General features: G+C 41.1%; 1 non-coding gene and 1 pseudogene across 1 annotated transcript; one reads left to right on the forward strand and one right to left on the reverse strand.

The window, feature by feature from the left end:
- Positions 1 to 5,445: 5,445 nt before the first annotated feature.
- On the reverse strand, positions 5,446 to 5,622 carry LOC140283399 (U2 spliceosomal RNA; annotated as a pseudogene).
- A 5,000-nt stretch (positions 5,623 to 10,622) lies between these two features.
- On the forward strand, positions 10,623 to 10,813 carry LOC140283376 (U2 spliceosomal RNA). The gene has a single exon (XR_011910076.1). It is a non-coding gene; the product is annotated as a U2 spliceosomal RNA (small nuclear RNA).
- Positions 10,814 to 18,377: the final 7,564 nt, after the last annotated feature.

Raw genomic sequence — 18,377 nt, forward strand, 5'->3', positions numbered from 1 at the left:
GGAGCGGAGGTGTTCAGCCATAAGAAGGTGTGAATGTCCGACCGTAGTTGGTAAAAAGCGGGTAAGAAAAGGTTAAAATGGCCGTCTGTACACAATCAATAGCGGGAAGGGATGTGTTCGGCTACAAGAAGGTGTGAAAGTCCGACCATGTTTTGTAAAAAGCGGTTAAGAAAAGGTGTGAATGCCCGACAATGTATGATCAAAAGAGGGAGCGGAGGTTTTCGGCTGCAAGAAGGCCTGAATGTCCAACCATAATTTGTAAAAACAGGGGAAGAAAAGGCTCGGAAGCCCGACTATACACCATCAAAAGCGGGAGCAGAGGTGTTCAGCTGCAAGAAGGTCTCAATGTCCATCAATAATTGTTAGAAAACATGAAAGAAAATTTTCGAATATCAAACCGCACATGATCATATGCGGGAGAGGAGGTGTTCAGCTGCAAGAAGGTGTGAATTTCCACCCATAATTCCTGAAAAATGGGTAAAAAAAGGTGCGAATGCCCAACCATACATCATCAAAAGCAGGTGTGAATATCAGATCATAATTTGCAAAAACCTGATGAGAAATGGTGAGAATGCCCGACTATACACCATCAAATGCGGGAGCGGAGGTGTTCGGCTGTGAGTAGGTGTGAATGTCCGACCATACTTGCTGAAAAATATGACAAAGCAGTTTTCACTTGGTTTGAGTGAAGGATTTCATTTTATATAGAAATCCGAAATTGTGTAGAACTCGTGGAAATAAGTTTATTCTCGGATTCCTAAAGGTTTAGTGTTGTTCTTTGGTATACTGCAAAGTAATACTTTTTATTTTGTTGAAACCGATTCAGACATGGATAAATATCAAGGAAAAAGCAGTTTTAACTTGGTTTGAGTGAAGGAATTCATTTTATATCAAAATCCGAAATTGTGTAGAACTCGTGGAAATAAGTTTATTCTCGGATTCCTAAAGGTTTAGTGTTGTTCTTTGGTATACTGCAAAGTAATACTTTCTATTATTCATGTCTGAATAGGTTTCAACAAAAAAGAAAGTATTACTTTGCAGTATACCAAAGAACAACACTAAACCTTTAGAAATCCGAAAATAAGCTTCTTATCACCAGTTCTACACAATTTCGGATTTTGATATAAAATGAATTCCTTCACTCAAACCAAGTTAAAACTGCTTTGTCCTTAATATTTATCCATGTCTGAATAGGTTTCAACAAAAAAGAAAGTATTACTTTGCAGTATACCAACGAACAACACTAAACCTTTAGGAATCCGAGAATAAGCTTCTTTTCACCAGTTCTACACAATTTTGGATTTTGATATAAAATGAATTCCTTCACTCAAACCAAGTTAAAACTGCTTTGTCCTTCATATTTATCCATGTCTGAATGGGTTTCAACAAAATAGAAAGTATTACTTTGCAGTATACCAAAGAACAACACTAAACCTTTAGGAATCCGAGAATAAGCTTCTTTTCACCAGTTCTACACAATTTTGGATTTTGATATAAAATGAATTCCTTCACTCAAACCAAGTTAAAACTGCTTTGTCCTTCATATTTATCCATGTCTGAATCGGTTTCAACAAAATAGAAAGTATTACTTTGCAGTATACCAAAGAACAACACTAAACCTTTAGGAATCCGAGAATAAACTTATTTCCACGAGTTCTACACAATTTCGGATTTTGATAGAAAATGAATTCCTTCACTCAAACCAAGTGAAAACTGCTTTGTCATATTTTTCAGCAAGTATGGTCGGACATTCACACCTACTCACAGCCGAACACCTCCGCTCCCGCATTTGATGGTGTATAGTCGGGCATTCTCACCATTTCTCATCAGGTTTTTGCAAATTATGATCTGACATTCACACCTGCTTTTGATGTTGTATGGTTGGGCATTCGCACCTTTTTTTTACCCATTTTTCAGGAATTATGGGTGGACATTCACACCATCTTGCAGCTGAACACCTCCTCTCCCGCATATGATCATGTGCGGTTTGATATTCGAAAATTTTCTTTCATGTTTTCTAGCAATTATTGATGGACATTGAGACCTTCTTGCAGCTGAACACCTCCGCTCCCGCTTTTGATGATGTATAGTCGGGCTTTCGAGCCTTTTCTTCCCCGGTTTTTACAAATTATGGTTGGACATTCAGACCTTCTTGCAGCCGAAAACCTCCGCTCCCTCTTTTGATCATACATTGTCGGGCATTCGCACCTTTTCTTAACCACTTTTTACAAAACATGGTTGGACTTTCACACTTTCTTGTAGCCGAACACATCCCTTCCCGCTATTGATTGTGTACAGTCGGGTATTTTAACCTTTTCTTACCCGCTTTTTACCAACTACGGTCGGACATTCACACCTTCTTGTAGCCGAACACATCCAGTCCTGCTTTTGATGATGTATGGTTGGGCATTCGCACCTTTTTTTTTATCCATTTTTGAGGAATTATGGGTGGACATTCACACCTTCTTGCAGCTGAACACCTCCTCTCCCACTTATGATCATGTGCGGTTGGATATTCGAACATTTTTTTTCATGTTTTCTAGCAATTATTGATGGACATTCAGACCTTCTTGCAGCTGAACACCTCGCTTTTGATGGTGTATAGTCGGGCTTCCGAGCCTTTTCTTCCCCGGTTTTTACAAATTATGGTTGGACATTTAGACCTTCTTGCAGCCGAAAACCTCCGTTCCCTCTTTTGATCATACATTGTCCGGCATTCGCAACTTTTCTTACCCGCTTTTTACAAACCATGGTCGGACTTTCACACCTTTTAGTAGCCAAACAACTCCGCTCCCGCTATTGATTGTGTACAGTCGGGTATTTTAACCTTTTCTTACCCGCTTTTTACCAATTATGGTGGGACATTCACACCTTCTTACAGCGGAACACCTCCGCTCCCTGTTTTGATCATTTATGGTCTGGCAATACTACCTTTTCTTACCCGTTTTTGAGTTATTATGGCTGGACATTCACAGCTTCTTGCAGCCGAACACCTCTTCTCCCGCTTTTGATGATGAATGGGCCGGCATTCTTACCTTTTCTAACACATTTTTCAGCAATTATTGTTGGTCATTCACACCTTTCTCATCAGCTTTTTACAAATTATGATCTGACATTCACACCTACTTGCAGCCGAACACCTCGGCTTCCGCTTTTGATGGTGTATATTTTGGCATTCGAACCTTTTCTTACCCGCTTTTTACAAACCATGGTCGGACTTTCATACCTTCTTTTAGCCGAACAACTCCGCTCCAGCTATTGATTGTGTAGAGTTGGGTATTTTAGCCTTTTCTTACCCGCTTTTTACCAACTATGGTCGGACATTCACACCTTCTTACAGCGGAACACCTCCGCTCCCTCTTTTGATGGTGTATGTTCTGGCATTCGAACCTTTTCTTACCCACTTTTTACAAACTATGCTCGGACATTCACACCTTCTTGCAGTGAAACACCTCCGCTCCCTCTTTTGATGGTGTATGTTCGGGCATTCGCACCTTTACTTACCCGCTTTTTACAAACTATGGTCGTACATTCAAACCTTGTAGCCGAAAACCTCCACTCCCTCTTTTGATCATACTTTGTCAGGCATTCGCACCTTTTCTTACCCGCTTTTTACAAACTATGCTCGGACATTCAAACCTTCTTGTATCCAAACACATCCACTCCTGCTTTTGTTGATGTATGGTTGGGCATTCGAACCTACTTGTTGCCCGCTTTTCATTAATTATGGGTGGACATTCACACCTTGTCACAGCCAAACACCTCCGCTCCCTCTTTTGATCATGTATGGTTGGACATTCGCACCTTTTCTCACCCGCTTTTTGCAAACTATGGTCGGCCATTCACAGCTTCCTCTCCACCATACTTGTATGGTGGGATATTCACACCCACTTACATCCGAAGATCTCCGCCCCCACTTTTGTTGATATTTAGTCGGTCATTCACACCTTACCTGTTTTCTTGCCGCCAAACACCTCTGATCTCGCTTTTGATGATGTAAGATTGGGCATTCAGACCTTGCTTTTCCTGCTTTTCACCAACTATAGATGGACATTCACACCTTCTTGCAGCCGAACACTTCCGCTCCACCTTTTAGGTTTCTATCACACCTTTTTTTTCACCGCATTTTATAGATTATGGTTGGAAATTCTCAACCACTCATCCGAAGACCTCTCCTCCCGCTTTTGTTAATATATTTGAACTTTAGTCAGACATTCACACCTACTTGTAGCCGAACACCACCTCTCTAGCTTTTGATGAGGTATGGTCTGGGATTCTTACCGTTTCTAACACATTTTTCAGCAATTATGGTAGGATATTCACACCTTCTTGCAGCTGAACACCTCCTCTCCCACTTATGATCATGTGCGGATTGATTTTCGAAAATTTTCTTTCATGTTTTCTAGCAATTAATTATGGACATTTAGACCTTCTTGCAGCTGAACACCTCCGCTCCCGCTTTTGATCATACATTGTCAGGCATTCGCACCTTGTCTTACCCGCTTTTTACAAACTTTAGTCGAACATTCACACCTTTTTGCAGCCGAACACAGTTTTTTGCAGCCGAATTTGGGCATTCGCACCTTTTCATACCCACTTTTTACCAACTATGGTCGGACATTCACACCGTCTTACAGCGGAACACCTCCGCTTCCTCTTTTGATGGTGTATGTTCGGGCATTCGAACCTTTTCTTACCCGCTTTTTACAAACTATGCTCGGACATTCAAACCTTCTTGTAGCCGAACACATCCACTCCTGCTTTTGATGATGTATGGTATGGCATTCGAACCTACTTGTTGCCCGCTTTTCATTAATTATGGGTGGACATTCACACCTTGTCGCAGCCAAACACCCTGTTTCGATCATGTATGGTTGGACATTCGCACCTTTTCTCACCCGCTTTTTGCAAACTATGGTCGGCCATTCACAGCTTCCTCTCCACCATACTTGTATGGTGGGATATTCACACCCACTTGCATCCGAAGACCTCCGCCCCCACTTTTGTTGATATTTAGTCGGTCATTCGCACCTTACCCGCTTTTGGCAAACTATGGCCTTCTTGCAGCCAAAAACCTCTGATCTCGCTTTTGATGATGTAAGGTTGGGCATTCAGACCTTGCTTCACCTGCTTTTCACCAAATATAGTCGGACATTCACACCTTCTTGCAGCCGAACACTTCCGCTCCACCTTTTAGTTTTCTATGGGGCATTCACACCTTTATTTTCACCGCATTTTATAAAAACACCACAGGAACACCGTATTGAGGCTTTGTTCTGACCGCTCATTCGGTGTCGCGTTTCTTTCAAGCATTTCTCCTGGTTAGCCCGCACTCGGCTCGCTCCCAGAGCCGTGTTAAAGTCTACTTCGCATTCACTCTCTTTTCTCAGCAGACTAAAAGAAACTTCCATCCTGCACCGCTGTTAGCTTTTTCACAAGAGCAGAGGAGAGCGCACCGTTCCCAGCGGCACTGCAGTACCGGGTCGATGCTTGGAGTGAACGGAGCAAGCTCCTTTTTCAACTCCTATTGATAAAAATCCATTTAATATGTAGTCCTTGCATAGACATATCACATATTAAACTGATAAGTACAGATGGATTATGTGCAATTAGTAAAGAGAGTAGAGGACGATCTCTCTCGTTGGAAGTCCTTACCTATATCACTTATGGGGAGAGTTACAACCATTAAAATGATGATACTACCAAAAGTTAACTATTTGTTCTCAATGATCCCCATAAAACCATCTGCTACTTGGTTTAAGTCACTAGATTCATGCATCTCCAAATTTCCGTGGAAAAACAAACCACCACGTATTAGTTTAAAAACCCTACAGAAGACCAAGGACAGTGGTGGATTAGATTTACCTCATTTTCAGCACTATTCCTTAGCCAATAGGTTACAATATATATCAAAATGGTTTAAACCTTGTTGTTGTCACAGTTCCCAGAGACGTTGTAATCGTTGAGGATTCTATATTCACCCCCTCATTAGAGGCACGTGTTGCAGATTGATGACACTGAATCTTCTTCTCTGTTCATTGCTGGCATCATTCCCAGCATCGTAAGTGTTCGTGGCATTGTTAGCCTCTTCTTCTGGATCTTGATATCGAGCATCCTTTTGTATTTCTGGTTTGTAAGTCCTCTCTCTTCGTTCACCGGAGTCTTCGTCTCTTTGTCCTTGAGTTTGGTGATTTTTTCTTCTTTTGATGCCTTGACACAGTGTGACAGGTGATACCACATGGGAGATCCTTTAACTTGGACTGCTGTCCCTGTGCTGCGAAATGGCTGTGCTGCTCAAATGGTCTCTCCTTCATCATATACACAGTTATTTATACATCACCTTCCACCATGAAGCGTTGTCCCTTTTTGTTTCTCTCTTTGTTCTTAAAATGCTGTTATAAATGTCTAAACCAATCCATTAAACTAGATCATTTTGGCAGTAAAGCGATCTACAATGTGCTTGGTCGCAAAGCTGCTCATCTGTGGTAAACAGCTCTTCAGAAAGGCATTCTTCAATTGATTTCACTCATTTTATGTAATAATTTTGTGATTTCCTACAAAACTACACTTCTTCTCCCATCTGTCTGAGTATTTAATATTGTCTGGGTCCCGTTAAAACATGTATTTTTCCCATCTAATTCCTTGTTTGCTTTAAAACAAGTATTCCCCATTTTCTATCCCTTCAGTAGCCAACCAGTTTGTATGGAGTACACTGGAGCAACTTGACTGATCAGTAAAACACTGCTTTTGTTGTCACCGCAAGGCTTCCCCCGTCGGTTGTTTCACTGAGACACTACTGAGTAACTACAACTCAACACAGTTTATACACATAACATTCATATACATACTAACAAACAAACAAACAATAATTTATCGCAATTTTCTCATCTCTGTTTGAACGTACACCCAGGTAAATATTCCTGTAGTCTTCTCATACCGACTATGGACCCATTCATTGTTTAACTTCACTGTTTTGCAAATCCTAATTGAATATTACACATTGACATTGAACTTTACTGGATAAGCAGGTCTTCATTGCATTCAGCAGCCTATATGTGAGCATTTATGTGTAAGCTGTTCTTCTTTGCATTTATCAGCAGCAAGCAATTCTTCACTGCACATGCATATGTAAATAGTAAAACAATTCCAATGTGTTAGCGAAACCTTCTATATCACAGTGGTTTCTAAGGTCTATTTTAAGTTCTTTGCCATCAGTGAGATGACATTGTTTACAAAGTGTGTCAAATTATCACTGAAGATCTTTTCAGGAATTTCAAATCTAGAAATGAGTTATTTTACGCGTGATTTTGCTACTGAGAGTGCATCTGCTTGTGCACATGGAAATATTTCAGACCATTTGGTAAAAACCTCTGTTGTCACTGAGCAGAATCGTTTCCCTTAACATTAATTTAGTTCAATGAAATCTACAAAATAATGAAATAATGAAATCCAAACAAATATGTTGAAAAAGATACACTGGCTTAGGGAATTATCTTCGTTTTGGTCTTAGATTGCCCTGTGGAATGTATTTTGCACATATTTGACCTGCTAGACAAAACTTTATTCATTTATTTATTCTAAAAAAATGTTTTTAATAATTAGTAAAACCATATGCTGTAAAAACCTGGTTCATTATTGCTTCCATCCCTCCTGTTGAGACATGACATGGTCCGTGGCTCAATACTGCAGCATATTTAAACAAATTCTTTGGCAGTATGGTTTTCCTTCCGGTCATTCATACGAGTCTATTGTAGATGGCAATTGAATAACATCTAATAATGCTAAAATATTTGTAGTTTATACATTTAGCTGTGGATGTCAACATACCTGTTTTTCCAATGCTGTGTTAACACATGTACAGTTGAGAAGGCATACTGACTGTCAGTGTAAACGTTAACAACCTTTTTGTTATTTAATTTACAAGCTTCAGTTAAAGCTACCAATTCGACTGCTTGAACAGAGTAATTTTTTGGTAGTGGTTGTTTTAAGAAAACTTCAGTTTCTGTTACTACTGCAAATCCTGTAGCATTTGTGCCATCAGGGTTTTTTTCCTTGATCTGTTGAATAAATATAGTTATTTCTGCATTTTCATAACGTATATCAGTTAAGTCTGGCCTGGGTAAAACACTGATGGTTATTTCTGGCTTTCCATCTGTGGGGTAGGTAGCAGTGTGGATGGATTAAGTGTAGCACATCTCTCGACAACAAGGTGTGGCTGTGAAAGAAGAACTGTTATGTAGGAGAGATGTCTGGTAAAGATATTTTGTTAAGTAACCATATCACAGCCACTGCATGAGGTACCTTAAGTGTTAATGGGTGAAATAACACCATTATTGTTGATGCCTGCACTGCCAATGGCTTCTGGCCATTGATTCAAAAGTACGATCTCGTCCCTTTTTCCCCCTTTCAGTGGACACTGGCCCCTAATTACCGCAATTCAGCAGGGGGTCTTTCATTAGGAGTACTGGACTCCCCCGTGCACGGTTTCAGCTCCGACCCTGGACAGCGGAAAAAACGTTGAGATCTGGTTTGAGGACCCAATTGTTGAGAAAAGTCTCTCAATGAGACTCAGAGTTGCTGGAGTCAGTTAATGCAAAGGTTTAATCTTGCAGCAAGTTCAAGAATGTGTGTGTGTATGGGTGTATGTGTGCGAACGTGTGTGAGTTTGTGTGTGTGAGAGTTTAAAGAACCTGTTATCCACAGGCAGGCCTTAACTAGTATGGCACGGGTCCAGCCTGTCTCATCTTTTTTGGAAGGTCCAGCGCTCGGCCGTAACCCTTCTGTCTGTTTGGACTCTCACATACATTCGGTTAATCATAGAAAAACGAGAACAAAACTTTTTAGCCCCTTAAATTCATAAAACAGACATGGTGCAGTTATTTCCATTCTAGAAAATAAGAGTAATCACCACCATTCCTATAAATTCTGGATATTCTAACAATCTGAATCTTTTTTAAATGTTCGATGAAGCCCTTTGCTGTTCTGTTTAGAGACTCAGCTGATCATAAACCAAGTTTTGCTCTTGAACCAAGCTTCTAAACTCTTCACCTTTTTCATTTCTCAGTTAGTATTCACTTTAAAACTGATTAAAAGAAAAATTAAATGAATGCCTATCAACAAATGTGGGATCTAAACTCTAGTGCTTTCTCTAAAATAATTTCCTTTCTCAATTCAGAAATGTGTGTGTGTAAGTCACAACACCCGTGACACCAAAACGGCTTTCTTTTCTCTCTTTTCTCTACACTCTGCACTGTGAGCACACACACCAAATCAGAAAGGCTTTTTTCTCTCTTTTCTACATTATGGACTGTGGGGACACAAAACCGCTCTCTCTCTTTTTTTTTTTGATTGTGTGCCAGGGCGTTGTCTCACGTATTAGATTATGCTTAAGATACGAATGGGTTTATCAGTCACATCAGAATCCGTACATACTGATCCTCCCGTAATAGAATGGTCGGATCTTATCAAACACACTTTGTTTCTTGTGACAAGTCAGCGAAACAGCGTATACACGTCAAGACACTGAATCAAGTTTGCCACAAGAACTCATAAGTTTGGCAGTATTGCTCTGCCGTCAGCAATCATACACCCATTTTATTTTCATGAGACATGTGCAGGCACCTGTTCATCTACTGTTCTATCACTATGAATTAGTTTATCTATTATCAATAAGGATACTTCTACAACTACTATCAAAGTATGTCCGGACTTCTTATGTTGTCAGTTGCTATATATGAATAAGTGGGTTGCTACTGAAAAGCATTAAGCATGTCACACAGCCCAAACATATAACATTTCAGGACACACCACACAGTTAACAACCACAGTGAAGCGTGTCAAAGCCCAAACATGTAACATTCAACAGGACACTTACACAACACATTCAAATCAAACAGTCAGACAACATACAAGAACCTATACCCCAGCCGGCATTGCTCCCTGCCTATTTTCCTACAACTCACTATGTGTGCGCACACCTTTATTCACAAACTCTTCAACTTATACTCTTTTACCGAAGCTGCTACAGCTCGATTGGCTGTAGCAGCCAAGGATCTGCTAGGATCTATTCACCGAAATAGATCCTATTTCGGTGAATTTGACATCTGCCTTGCATGTAACAGATTAGCGGTTTAGCAGTTTTAATTTAGTTTGAGTGAAGGAATTCATTTTATAGCAAAATCCGAAATCGTGAAGAACTCATGGAAGTAAGCTTATTCTCGGATTCCTGAATCTTTAGATTTGCTCTTTGTTTTACTGCAAAGTACAACGTTGAGCAGCACTAATGAGTTGTTTCTATTTTTGGCAGGCTTTACCTTTGCGGATGAAGCCCTTTCTGTCTGTGCAAAAGAAATCTTGTTACTGTGCAGAGTGACTTCTCTGAGTAGAGTCGCCTTACTTGTTGCGACTGTGCCAATGTTCGAAGCTGGAGTGCAAAGTTGTTGCTTGAATGGTGCTCGCTGGAGCGTGCGGTAGTGTAAAGTTATACCATTTAAAAGGGCTGAAGAGTGCTCAGTGCAGCGGGTGGGCCGAGGTGCAAAGTGACACTATGGCCATAAAAAGAACACCGCTACAAGTGCGCATTGTGCCAGGAAGGGCCCTCGGACGTGAACCAGTGGACAGTTATCGCTTCTCGGCCTTTTGGCTAAGATCAAGTGTAGTATCTGTTCTTATCAGTTTAATGTCTGATGTGTCCTCTATGCGAGGACTACATATTAAATGGATTTGTATCAATAGGAGTTGAAAAAGGAGCTTGCTCCGTTCACTCCAAGCATCGACCCGGTACTGTAGTGCCCCTGGGAACGGTGCACTCTCCTCTGCTCTTGTGAAAAAGCAAACAGCGGTGCAGGATGGAAGTTTCAGGGAGCCCAAGATGAAACTTTCTTTTAGTCTGCTGAGAAAAGAGAGTGAATGCGAAGTAGACTTTAACACGGTTCTGGGAGCGAGCCGAGTGCGGGCTAATCAGGAGAATTGCTTGAAAGAAACGCGACACCGAATGAGCGGTCAGAACAAAGCCTCAATACGGTGTTCCTGTGGTGTTTTTATAAAATGCGGTGAAAAAAAAGGTGTGAATGCCCCATAGAAAACTAAAAGGTGGAGCGGAAGTGTTCGGCTGCAAGAAGGTGTGAATGTCCGACTATATTTGGTGAAAAGCAGGTGAAGCAAGGTCTGAATGCCCAACCTTACATCATCAAAAGCGAGATCAGAGGTTTTTGGCTGCAAGAAGGCCATAGTTTGCCAAAAGTGGGTAAGGTGCGAATGACCGACTAAATATCAACAAAAGTGGGGGCGGAGGTCTTCGGATGCAAGTGGGTGTGAATATCCCACCATAGAAGTATGGTGGAGAGGAAGCTGTGAATGGCCGACCATAGTTTGCAAAAAGCGGGTGAGAAAAGGTGCGAATGTCCAACCATACATGATCAAAACAGGGAGCGGAGGTGTTTGGCTGCGACAAGGTGTGAATGTCCACCCATAATTAATGAAAAGCGGGCAACAAGTAGGTTCGAATGCCCAACCATACATCATCAAAAGCAGGAGTGGATGTGTTCGGCTACAAGAAGGTTTGAATGTCCGAGCATAGTTTGTAAAAAGCGGGTAAGAAAAGGTTCAAATGCCTGAATATACATCATCAAAAGCAGGACTGGATGTGTTCGGCTACAAGAAGGTTTGAATGTCCGACCATAGTTGGTAAAAAGTGGGTATGAAAAGGTTCGAATGCCCAAAATCGGCTGAAAAAAACTGTGTTCGGCTGCAAAAAGGTGTGAATGTTTGACTAAAGTTTGTAAGACAAGGTTTGAATGCCTGACAATGTATGATCAAAAGCGGGAGCGGAGGTATTCAGCTGCAAGAAGGTCTAAATGTCCATCATTAATTGCTAGAAAACATGAAAGAAAATTTTCGAAAATCAATCTGCATATGATCATAAGTGGGAGAGGAGGTGTTCAGCTGCAAGAAGGTGTGAATGTCCTACCATAATTGCTGAAAAATGTGTTAGAAACGGTAGGAATGCCGGACCATACATCATCAAAAGCTAGAGAGGTGGTGTTCGGCTGCAAGTAGGTGTGAATGTCTGACTAAAGTTCAAATATATTAACAAAAGCGGGAGGAGAGCTCTTCGGATGAGTGGTTGAGAATTTCCAACCGTAATCTATAAAATGCGGTGAAAAAAAAGGTGTGATAGAAACCTAAAAGGTGGAGCGGAAGTGTTCGGCTGCAAGAAGGTGTGAATGTCCGTCTATAGTTGGTGAAAAGCAGGAAAAGCAAGGTCTGAATGCCCAATCTTACATCATCAAAAGCGAGATCAGAGGTGTTTGGCTGCAAGAAAACGGGTTAGGTGTGAATGACCGACTAAATATCAACAAAAGTGGGGGCGGAGGTCTTCGGATGCAAGTGGGTGTGAATATCCCACCATACAAGTATGGTGGAGAGGAAGCTGTGAATGTCCGACCATGGTTTGTAAAACGCGGGTAAGACAAGGTGCGAATGTCCGACAATGTATATACCATCATAAGCGGAAGCGGAGGTGTTCGGCTGCAAGAAGGTGTGAACGTCCGACCAAAGTTTGTAAAAAGCAGTTAAGAAAAGGTTCGAATATCCAACCAAACATAATCAAAAGTGGGAGCAGAGCTGTTCGACTGCAAGTAGGTTTGAATTTCCACCCATAATTCCTGAAAAATGGGTAAGAAAAGGTGCGAATGCCCAACCATACATCATCAAAAGAAGAAGTGGATGTGTTCTGCTACAAGAAGGTTTGAATGTCCGACCATAGCTTGTAAAAAGTGGGTAAGAAAAAGTTCGAATGCTCGAACATACACCATCAAAATTGGAAGCGGAGGTGTTCCGCTGTAAGACGGTGTGAATGTCCGACCATAATTGGTAAAAAGCGGGTAAGAAAAGGTTAAAATACCCGACTGTACACAATCAATAGCGGGAGCGGAGTTGTTCGGCTACAAGAAGGTGTGAAAGTCCGACCATGGTTTGTAAAACGCGGGTAAGACAAGGTGCGAATGCCCGACAATGTATGATCAAAAGAGGGAGCGGAGGTGTTCGGCTGCAAGGTCTGAATTTCCAACCATAATTTGTAAACACCGTTGAAGAAAAGCCTCGAAAGCCCGACTATACACCATCAAAAGCGGGAGCAGAGGTGTTCAGCTGCAAGAAGGTCTGAATGTCCACCAATAATTACTGAGAAATGGATAAGAAAAGGTGTGAATGCCCAACTATACATCATCACAAGCAGAAGTGGATGTGTTCGGCCACAAGAAGGTTTGAATGTCCGACCATAGTTTGTAAAAGGCGGGTAAGAAAAGGTTTGAATGCCCGAACATACACAATCAAAAGAGGGAGCGGAGGTGTTTCGCTGCAAGAAGGTGTGAATGTCCGACCATAGTTTGTAAAAAGTGGGTAAGAAAAGGTTCGAATGCCAGAACATACACCATCAAAAGAGGGAGCGGAGGTTTTCCGCTGTAAGAAGGTGTGAATGTCCGACCATAGTTGGTAAAAAGCGGGTAAGAAAAGGTTAAAATACCCGACTCTACACAATCAATAGCGGGAGCGGAGTTGTTCGGCTAAAAGAAGGTGTGAAAGTCCGACCATGGTTTGTAAAAAGCGGGTAAGAAAAGGTTCGAATGCAAAAATACACACCATCAAAAGCGGAAGCCGAGGTGTTCGGCTGCAAGTAGGTGTGAATGTCCACCCATAATTAATGAAGAAGTAGGTTCGAATGCCCAACCATACATCAACAAAAGCAGGAGTGGATGTGTTTGGCTACAAGAAGGTTTGAATGTCCGAGCATAGTTTGTAAAAAGCGGGTAAGAAAAGGTGCGAATGCCCAACCATACATCATCAAAAGAAGAAGTGGATGTGTTCTGCTACAAGAAGGTTTGAATGTCCGACCATAGTTTGTAAAAAGCGGGTAAGAAAAGGTGCGAATGCCCGAAAATACACCATCAAAAGAGGGAGCGGAGGTGTTCCGCTGTAAGATGGTGCGAATGTCCGACCATAGTTGGTAAAAAGCGGGTAAGAAAAGGTTCGAATGCCCGAATATATACCATCAAAAGCGGAAACGGAGGTGTTCGGCTGCAAGAAGGTGTGAACGTCCGACAAACGTTTGTAAAAAGCAGTTAAGAAAAGGTTCGAATATCCAACCAAACATAATCAAAAGTTGGAGCAGAGCTGTTCGACTGCAAATAGGTGTGAATGTCTACCCATAATTCCTGAAAAATGGGTAAGAAAAGGTGCGAATGCCCAACCATACATCATCAAAAGAAGAAGTGGATGTGTTCTGCTACAAGAAGGTTTGAATGTCCGACCATAGTTTGTAAAAAGTGGGTAAGAAAAAGTTCGAATGCCCGAACATACACCATCAAAAGAGGGAGCGGAGGTGTTCCGCTGTAAGACGGTGTGAAAGTCCGACCATAATTGGTAAAAAACGGGTAAGAAAAGGTTAAAATACCCGACTGTACACAATCAATAGCGGGAGCGGAGTTGTTCGGCTACAAGAAGGTGTGAAAGTCCGACCATGGTTTGTAAAACGCGGGTAAGACAAGGTGCGAATGCCCGACAAAGTATGATCAAAAGAGGGAGCGGAGGTGTTCGGCTGCAAGGTCTGAATTTCCAACCATAATTTGTAAACACCGTTGAAGAAAAGCCTCGAAAGCCCGACTATACACCATCAAAAGCGGGAGCAGAGGGGTTCAGCTGCAAGAAGGTCTGAATGTCCACCAATAATTACTGAAAAATGGGTAAGAAAAGGTGTGAATGCCCAACTATACATCATCAAAAGCAGAAGTGGATGTGTTCGGCCACAAGAAGGTTTGAATGTCCGACCATAGTTTGTAAAAAGCGGGTAAGAAAAGGTTCGAATGCCCGAACATACACAATCAAAAGAGGGAGCGGAGGGGTTTCGCTGCAAGAAGGTGTGAATGTCCGAGCATAGTTTGTAAAAAGTGGGTAAGAAAAGGTTCGAATGCCAAAATATACACCATCAAAAACGGAAGCCGAGGTGTTCGGCTGCAAGTAGGTGTGAATGTCAGATCATAATTTGCAAAAAGCTGATGAGAAAGGTGTGAATGACCGACAATAATTACTGAAAAATGTGTTAGAAAAGGTAAGAATGCCGGACTATTCATCATCAAAAGCAGAGAAGAGGTGTTCGGATGCAAGAAGCTGTGAATGTCCAGCCATAATTACTCAAAAACGGGTAAGAAAAGGTAGTATTGCCAGACCATAAATGATCAAAACAGCGAGCGGAGGTGTTCCGCTGTAAGAAGGTGTGAATGTCCGACCATAATTGGTAAAAAGCGGGTAAGAAAAGGTTAAAATACCCGACTGTACACAATCAATAGCGGGAGCGGAGTTGTTTGGCTACTAAAAGGTGTGAAAGTCCGACCATACATCCTCAAAAGCAGAACTGGATGTGTTCGGATACAAGAAGGTTTGAATGTCCGACCATAGTTTGTAAAAAGCGGGTAAGAAAAGGTTCGAATGCCCAAACATACACCATCAAAAGAGGGAGCGGAGGTGTTCCGCCATAAGAAGGTGTGAATGTCCGACCGTAGTTGGTAAAAAGTGGGTAAGAAAAGGTTAAAATACCCGACTGCACACAATCAATAGCGGGAGCGAATGTGTTCGGCTACAAGAAGGTGTGAAAGTCCGACCATGTATTGTAAAAAGCGGGTAAGAAAAGGTGCGAATGCCCGACAATGTATGATCAAAAGAGGGAGCGGAGGTTTTCGGCTAAAAGAAGGTCTGAATGTCCAACCATAATTTGTAAAAACCGGGGAAGAAAAGGCTTGAAAGCCCAACTATACACCATCAAAAGCGGGAGCAGAGGGGTTCAGCTGCAAGAAGGTCTGAATGTCCATCAATAATTGCTAGAAAACATGAAAGAAAATTTTCGAATATCAAACCGCACATGATCATAAGTGGGAGCGGAGGTGTTTAGCTGCGAGAAGGTGTGAATGTCCACCCATAATTCCTCAAAAATGGGTAAAAAAAAAGGTGCGAATGCCCAACCATACATCATCAAAAGCAGGTGTGAATGTCAGATCACAATTTGCAAAAACCTGATGAGAAATGGTGAGAATGCCCGACTATACACCATCAAATGCGGGAGCGGAGGTGTTCGGCTGTGAGTAGGTGTGAATGTCCGACCATACTTGCTGAAAAATATGACAAAGCAGTGTTCACTTGGTTTGAGTGAAGGATTTCATTTTATATCAAAATCCGAAATTGTGTAGAACTCGTGGAAATAAGTTTATTCTCGGATTCCTAAAGGTTTAGTGTTGTTCTTTGGTATACTGCAAAGTAATACTTTTTATTTTGTTGAAACCGATTCAGACATGGATAAATATCAAGGACAAAGCAGTTTTAACTTGGTTTGAGTGAAGGAATTCATTTTATATCAAAATCCGAAATTGTGTAGAACTCGTGGAAATAAGTTTATTCTCGGATTCCTAAAGGTTTAGTGTTGTTCTTTAGTATACTGCAAAGTAATACTTTCTATTTTGTTGAAACCGATTAAGTTAAAACTGCTTTGTCCTTCATATTTATCCATGTCATAATAGCTTTAAACAAAAAAGAACGTTGTACTTTGCAGGATAGGAAAGAACAACTCTAAACCTTTTCAGGAATCCGAGAATAAGCTTCTTATCACCAGTTCTACACAATTTCGGATTTTGATATAAAATGAATTCCTTCACTCAAACCAAGTTAAAACTGCTTTGTCCTTCATATTTATCCATGTCTGAATAGGTTTCAACAAAAAAGAAAGTATTAATTTGCAGTATACCAAAGAACAACACTAAACCTTTAGGAATCCGAGAATAAGCTTCTTATCACCAGTTCTACACAATTTCGGATTTTGATATAAAATGAATTCCTTCACTCAAACCAAGTTAAAACTGCTTTGTCCTTAATATTTATCCATGTCTGAATAGGTTTCAACAAAAAAGAAAGTATTACTTTGCAGTATACCAAAGAACATCACTAAACCTTTAGGAATCCGAGAATAAGCTTCTTATCACCAGTTCTACACAATTTCAGATTTTGATATAAAATGAATTCCTTCACTCAAACCAAGTTAAAACTGCTTTGTCCTTAATATTTATCCATGTCTGAATAGGTTTCAACAAAAAAGAAAGTATTACTTTACAGTATACCAAAGAACAACACTAAACCTTTAGGAATCCGAGAATAAGCTTCTTATCACCAGTTCTACACAATTTCGGATTTTGATATAAAATTAATTCCTTCACTCAAACCAAGTTAAAACTGCTTTGTCCTTCATATTTATCCATGTCTGAATGGGTTTCAACAAAATAGAAAGTATTACTTTGCAGTATACCAAAGAACAACACTAAACCTTTAGGAATCCGAGAATAAGCTTCTTTTCACCAGTTCTACACAATTTCGGATTTTGATATAAAATGAATTCCTTCACTCAAACCAAGTGAAAACTGCTTTGTCATATTTTTCAGCAAGTATGGTCGGACATTCACACCTACTCACAGCCGAACACCTCCGCTCCCGCATTTGATGGTGTATAGTCGGGCATTCTCACCATTTCTCATCAGGTTTTTGCAAATTATGATGACATTCACACCTGCTTTTGATGTTGTATGGTTGGGCATTCGCACCTTTTTTTACCGATTTTTCAGGAATTATGGGTGGACATTCACACCATCTTACAGCTGAACACCTCCTCTCCCGCATATGATCATGTGCGGTTTGATATTCGAAAAATTTTCTTTCATGTTTTCTAGCAATTATTGATGGACATTGAGACCTTCTTGCAGCTGAACACCTCTGCTCCCGCTTTTGATGGTGTATAGTTGGGCTTTCGAGCCTTTTCTTCCCCGGTATTTACAAATTATGGTTGGACATTCAGACCTTCTTGCAGCCGAAAACCTCCGCTCCCTCTTTTGATCATACATTGTCGGGCATTCGCACCTTTTCTTAACCACTTTTTACAAAACATGGTTGGACTTTCACACTTTCTTGTAGCCGAACACATCCCTTCCCGCTATTGATTGTGTACAGTCGGGTATTTGAACCTTTTCTTACCCGCTTTTTACCAACTACGGTCGGACATTCACACCTTCTTATGGCGGAACACCTCCGCTCCCTCTTTTGATGGTGTAGGTTCGGGCATTCGAACCTTTTCTTACCCGCTTTTTACAAACTATGCTCGGACATTCAAACCTTCTTGTAGCCGAACACATCCAGTCCTGCTTTTGATGATGTATGGTTGGGCATTCGCACCTTTTTTTTTAACCATTTTTGAGGAATTATGGGTGGACATTCACACCTTCTTGCAGCTGAACACCTCCTCTCCCACTTATGATCATGTGCGGTTGGATATTCGAACATTTTTTTTC

The sequence above is a fragment of the Leuresthes tenuis genome, unplaced genomic scaffold (genome assembly GCF_036924035.1).
Source record: "Leuresthes tenuis unplaced genomic scaffold, fLeuTen1.0.hap1 SCAF_23, whole genome shotgun sequence".
Taxonomy (NCBI): Eukaryota; Metazoa; Chordata; class Actinopteri; order Atheriniformes; family Atherinopsidae; genus Leuresthes; species Leuresthes tenuis.